The 7,015-nt window shown below is 41.5% G+C and overlaps 1 pseudogene; it reads right to left on the minus strand.

The window, feature by feature from the left end:
• Positions 1-659: 659 nt before the first annotated feature.
• LOC125448625 (casein kinase II subunit alpha'-like) lies at positions 660-6,481 on the minus strand (annotated as a pseudogene).
• Between the last annotated feature and the right edge of the window lie 534 nt (positions 6,482-7,015).

Here is a 7,015-nt window from a genome sequence, read left to right on the forward strand (position 1 = left end):
CCTGGTGCTATGAGGCAGGGGTACCAACTACTGCGCCACTGTGCCACCCCTGTATTTTTCTCAAATAAAATATATAACTGTACAAAAACATTTAATGTCAGAACCAAAAATAATCTAGTAAGTTGTAATTCTCACCGAAACATAAGTGGAAGTGTAAAATAAATGGATGTAGAAGAAAGTTGCCACAGAATTTAAAACATAGAACATAGAACAGTACAGCACAGTACAGGCCCTTCAGGCCACGATGTTGTGCCGACCTATTATCCTATTAAGATCAATCTACCCTGCACACCCTACATTTTACTGTCATCCATGTGCCTATCCAACAGTCACTTAGAAGTCTCTAAAGTATCTGCCTCCACTACCACTGCCGGCAGCACATTCCACACACCCACCACTCTCTATGTGAAACACCCACCTCTGACATCACACCTATAACTTCCTCCAATCACCTTAAAATTATGCCCCCTCATAATAGTCATTTCTGCCCTGGGAAAAAGTCTCTGACTATCCACTCTATCTATGCCTCATTTAGGGTAAGCCAAGGTCACTAGTGTAGCTGCATCACACGTTCACATTTTCAGATTCTGATAGGTCCTTTTTTTGCCTAACATCTCCCTTTGTAAAACCTATAACTCATTGTTTTTCTGGAGTAGGATTCACCATCTAGCTGCAGAAACACCGGGCACATGTGAGCTGTTACTCTGAGCACCATCTAAATGCGTCTTGATTATCGGATAGAAGTATGGATGTTCCACTGCTTCCTTAGCTGTAAGCCTCTGCTGATGATCATAGCAAAGAAATTTATCCAACAAACCTAAGGCCTCCAAGCTTACCAGACACCGATTCTCATGATGAATGAACACTCCCAGTGCTTACAAGAATGTTGGACCAAAGTATGATTAACTCAAGGATTCAGTTCAATGTGATATTTCTTATGGTAGACAAACAATTAATCAGTTCCTAAAACCTTGGCAATACGAACAAGCTGATCATAATTATCATGTCCTGGGGAAAAAGGTTCTTTATGGAATATCAGCTGGCCAGCAAACAGAACAAACTCCATGTGTCCAAGTTATAAGCATACATCTGGGAGTCACCTAGCAGCTCAGGTCAATTGATGTACCTGGAGGCCACTCTAACGTTGTATCCCTGCTCAGGATGGTAAAACTCACCCAATCCCCAATCAATCAAAGCTTCCTCTGGGTATGGTTAATCATCACATTATGTGGTTTTTCATCTCAATGCATGATGCCCATACTATAGCTACAATCCAGAGTCTTTAATGTTTCATACATATAGAGCCACATGTCATAATCCATCACAATTTGACACAGTTGCTTGAAATCAGTATTATCAACATACTCGAAAACAAGAGCTGGAGCCTTTAGCATAGGGTCTTTTACCACATCTAGCAGCTTCATGATGTTAGGGTCTCCAAGGAAGTTCTCTAATATTTTGATTTCCCGCTTTATTTTCTTCATTTTAACAGGCTTTGGTATTTTGACTAATTTTTTTTTCATTGTTTGTTACTTAATAGCCTCAAATACTTCACTGTACTTTCTATGGCCAAGTTTTCACACTAACCAGTAATTATCTTGGTTATAGACTAAGTTCTAATAGGCCAAGCTCCAACTAGTGGGCCAAGCAGCATCAGAGGATTCTCCAGCATTGGTACCTCTCATGCTGCTTGGCCTGCTGTATTCATCCAGCCTCACACCCTGTTATCTCAGATTCTCCAGCATATGCAGTTCCTACTATCTCTGTAACAAGCTCCAACTAGTCTTGACTTTTCCACAGCTTTCAATACAGTTGACCACTTTGTTCTCCTACAATCATCACTTGTCTATCATCCAATGTTTAGCTTCTTTCCTAACCTGCTAATCATAGTCAGGGAAACACTGCAGTGGCTTCTATTCTGTTTTTGCCTTGTTATGCCTTTGAATCCTTAGGAAAATCTTTCTTGGCCTCTTTCTATTTCTCACCTACAATCCACCAAATGGAGATATCATCAGAAAACACATTAGGTTCCACGTGACAACAGTCATGCCTACCTCACTATATTCTCCTTGGACACCTAACCAGCCTCAGATTCGCCACATTGTTTGTACAGTAAAGTTTGGGAAGACTGAAGCCAGTGTTGTTGATCTCACCACAATATCCATTAAATGTCCATTGGTTCTATCTCTGGTCACTGCCTTAAACTGTGACGGACCATTTGTAACCTCAGTGTTCAAGACCAAATAGAAGTTCCAACCACGTGTCTGCACCATGACTGAGACAGCCCATTCCCAGATGTATAACACCAATTAACTCAGTTCTTTCCTCAGCTCACCTGCTGTTGAAAACACTCACTGCGCCCCCCCCCCCCCCCCGTTGCATTGAAGCTTCAATTATTCCAATGCTCTACCAGTTAACTTTTCACCCTAGATATACTTGTGCTTGTCTAAAACTCTGTAATTACACATGAACTCATTCTAAGTTCTACTCATCTGTCACATCTGCGACTTTTACTGCTTCCCAAGTTGCTAATATGTCAGTATTAAATTCTCATTTTCATATCCGTCCACGGTTTCAACCCCCCCTATCTTTTGAAATCTTTCAGCCCTCTATGCAGATTTCTGTGTTCCTCCAAATCTGGTCTCTTGCAAGTCCCCAGTTTTATTTGTTGCACTTTTGGTGGCTATAGTTTGAGCTACCTTGACCCTAAGCTCTAAAATTCCCTCCGTAAACTTTCCCGTACTTTTACTGCTCTCACTTATTTTAAGATGCTCCTACAAAAAAAAATTCAATATTTGGTCCTGATTTCTCTTTCTAATTAGTGTCAAAAGATGTGAAAGCTTTTATTTATTGACATCATCCACGGTGAGATATTGGGGTGGTTTCGCTCCATTAAATGCACTGTATAACAGTCAAATGAGAACACTGCAGGAAGTGATTTTCCTTTCACTGTGCAGTATACCATCACAATAACTAAAAACGGTTCATGATGTAACCGTCAATTAAATAGTGATGTGTTCATTTATCCTTTTTATTAATATTCTGTCATTTAAAACTAACCTAAACTGCATTGGCAGTTGAAAGGAAACCCCTGAAAACAACTTAGTACTTATGCTGCGCTTTCTCATGCAGTGACAAAATTGGATTAAGCGCTTACAAGTCATTTGCGAAGGAAGAATCACAAGTGTACTGTTTTGTTGCTGCACAAGGTATAATTATGCCTGCATGTCACCTCATTATCAGTATCATCGAGTGCAGTAAATTAGCAATAAGCCCTTTGTTACACTGAACAATTGGAGCCATGTTAGTCTGCTGTATTATGAATAAAATGGAAAAGGGCCCTCTACTGGAGCATCTCCAGAATTTGTACCGGTATTTGAAGAACCAACAATTGCAAAGAAATGGGAACAGGGTTTTAAAAACAGAAATTGCTTTGCTTCAGCTTCTGAAGTTGAGAATAAATGCTTAGCATTCAAATAATCCAAATATGCAGATTGTTTCACTGCTGGAAATGGCTAAGCAAAGGCTTTCTTGTAAAATTAGAGCTGGTCCATGTTGGAAAGAAGTTAGAAAGCAGGTTTTCAGACAAAAGCTAAATATCTCTTCCTCTGAATGGTTAGTCAATTGACCTTCTTTCAGCCTGTGATTAATAAGCCTTTTCTTGTTTAAGGTATTGAAGTACATAGACGCAGTTGGAGTTGAGGTCAATCAAGGCTTAAATAAATTGCCAAACTTTCATATTGGTCCACTCATTACTTTATAATGGTCATTGAATTTTACCCTGGTTGTTTTGAATGAGGATTGTCCTTTTATAGGCTTTCACCCAGAACTTCCTACACTACCCAGTGCCTCCTCTCCATGAACCCATGCCCTTCTAGAGGCACAGAGATCACCACATGGTATGGTCCAGTAACATGCACAGACAATAAAACCCAAGAGTTCCCTGCAGTGGATCCCACTTAGGCCAATCGCAACATTACCTCCCACCCACACTTCACCCCATACCATGTAACATACCATTCTGATATCGCAAATTCTGTGCAGAATGACACAGGCAGGAAACAACGCAAGAATCCTCCAGCTAGCCTCACATATTGACCCCAGTGCTTTCAGGTTATTAGTGTGTTGACTGATTTCATTGTCATTGAGAAATAGATAGCTGAAAGCGATGCAGCAAATTAGATTATCATTGTGACTGTGCTTTATTAGTTGACAGAAAGCTGTTTAAATTTCAAACAATGCAGTAATGTAAGTGTGAAGACTGACATAGTAATGGTGTTAAAAAAAACTTGTTTTAGTTTCATGTTAAAATTGTTACATTCTTTACCAGTGTTTAACAGTGACTAACATGTAGAATTTTAAAACAGCAATTAACTTCCAATTGCCTTATTATTCCTGGAGTTCAATTTGGAGTGAACAGCACAAAAGTAGATGGTTCAAACCCTGTGGCTCTTTTTTTGAATTTGTCTACGGCTAAGACCGAAATTCCATTTTCTCCCCATTTGATAACATAAGAATTCTCCCCATTTCAGTTCTTTGATTCTGCACCTTCATTTAATATGATCATGGTGATCTAATACTTCAATACCCTTTACCCACACCATTCCCAACTTCGTAATTGCAACTGGGCAGCATAGTGACTCAGGGGTTAGTACTGCTGCCTCACAGCGCCAAGGACCTGAGTTCAAATCCAGCCTCGAGAGATTGTCTGTGTGGAGTTTGCACGTTCTCCCTACGTCAGTGTCGGTTTCCTTTGCTGCTCCAGTTTCCTCCCACAGTTCAAAGATGTGCAAGTTAGGTGGATTGGCCATGCTAAATTGCCTGCATTGTTCAGGGATGTGTAGATTATGTGGGCTAGACATGGGAAATTAGGGGAATGGGTCTGGGTGAGAACTCCTCTGATGAATCAAAGCCTTTAAAATCTTGAAAAAAGTCTTGGAGAAGCTTCTGCCAAACTGCATGCAACCAGTCAATACCATGTGAAGCTGGAAAAACACAGCAGGTCAGGCAGCTTTAGAGGAGCAGGAAAGCAGATGTTTCGGGTTTACATCCCTCATGACTACCGGGGCGGGGGGGGGGGCGGGGGGACGGGGGGGTGGGGGCACAGTAACTTTAAAGGTGGGCATCCTTGGAACAGGTTTCGCAGTAGGGTTTTCAGTTACTAAAATGTCCTGTTGAAGGGTGTAAACACAAAACGTCGACTTTCCTGCTCCTCTGATGCTGCCTGACCTGTCGTGTTTCTCCAGCTCCACACTGGACGGACTGACAGCAGCATCTGTGGTTCTTGCTATGTCCTGCATGTAAACAGCCCTCACTGGCATCACCCCAGGTCACCACGATAATGTCAATTGCATTCTTGATTTTAAAGCTCTTCCAAAGTTGAGGAACGCTGTCCTCATCTCGCTCAGTGGCTCTTAAATGTGCCCCTTAAATAATAAGTTTTAAAAGCAGCTGTTACACCCTGGTCCATGGGTCGAAGGAGAGAGGTTGTGTTTGGGGGTAGATATAGCACTTTGATGTTTTCAGAAAGCTCACCAATGGTGGGAGGATGGCCTGGGACATTATCCAGGATGAGGAGATTCATGAAATCCAAATTTTGTTTCCTGCAATACTTACTAAAAAAAACTTCCAAAACATCAACAATAAGGTTAGAAAAAATATACCCCATCACTGAACCTCTTTTGCTTGACCTAAAGTAGATGCCTAGCATTGACTTACGGTAACCTTTCAAGGCTCATGGGTTGGCAGAGTGCTATATCACCACAGGCTTAGGTTCTAAGTCTCCATTGGCAATGGTACCCAGCAACATAGTCATACGATCCTTTGCCACAATGCAACCTGGAGCGTGTGCTTCTTTCAGAGAAATGTAGGTTCTTGATGGCATTCACCTCCAGTATAAACCTGTCTCATCCAAGTTGAAAATTTGATTAAAGTTGTAGCCTTCTTCATCAATTTTGTTTTAAACTTTGGGAGGAAATGCCATTGCATGCTCCTCGTCTGCATTGGCAGCTTCACCGCAAGTTTTTGTTATGAAAAGCATAGCAGCTCTTAAAACCAGCAAATCAGCTACTGCTAACACTAAAGGCAGGCACATCTGTGGGATTTTCTGATTTTTTTGTTAGATCTTCATAAATTGATAAGTGTTTCCCTCTTATTGTGAGAAAGGTGGCCCCAGATCACTTTTTCATTTGATCTTCTAGCCACACACTTCAAAGCAGCTCCGTCTCCTCAGCTCCTTTGTTCGTGCCCTCACAGATTTGCTAGCACTCTGGTTTGTTCCAGCAATACAGCTTGCTTTAATCTTTTCTGCATTGTCTCTAATAGTGGTTAAGGTAGACTCCCTTCTTCCCGTTACATGAACAATATCACACGTTCTATAATTACACTCAAAATGCATTACAACAATTATCTGCTCTTTCAGTGTTGTAGCCTTTCCTTTACATGCTTTCTTGCTAACAGGCTTGTCACTTTGTCCTGTCATTTTTTTATGGGAAACAGGGCAGAATTTGCAAAAAAAAATTAATGAAGATGACAGAGCACTGTACCTCTCACAGAAAGCACTTCACAACAAATTCTGCAAAATGATCGTGTGATGCCAGCAGGTAGACTCTTTTGGCCCAAACATTGAGCATCCTCAGGACAAAGCACAGGAAACGATCATTTGATGGTGACACGTACTCCCCCACACACCAATGGAATCGCATTGTAGCCTGCACAAGTTCGCGTTTTAGAAATAGCGTTCTCCGATTCGTCAGTCGCATTGTAGCCAATTCACATTGCCGGAACACACATTTTAGACCATAAGATATAGGAGTGGAAGTAAGTCCATTCAGCCCATCAAGTCCACTCCGCCATTTAAATCATGACTGATGGGCATCTCAACACCACTTCCCTGCACTCTCCCCGTAGCCCTTGATTTCTTTTGAGATCAAGAATTTGTCGATCTCTGCCTTGAAGGCATCCAACGTCCCGGCCTCCACTGCACTCCGCGGCAATGAATTCCACAAGCCCACCA

The sequence above is a fragment of the Stegostoma tigrinum genome, chromosome 2 (genome assembly GCF_030684315.1).
Source record: "Stegostoma tigrinum isolate sSteTig4 chromosome 2, sSteTig4.hap1, whole genome shotgun sequence".
NCBI lineage: Eukaryota > Metazoa > Chordata > Chondrichthyes > Orectolobiformes > Stegostomatidae > Stegostoma > Stegostoma tigrinum.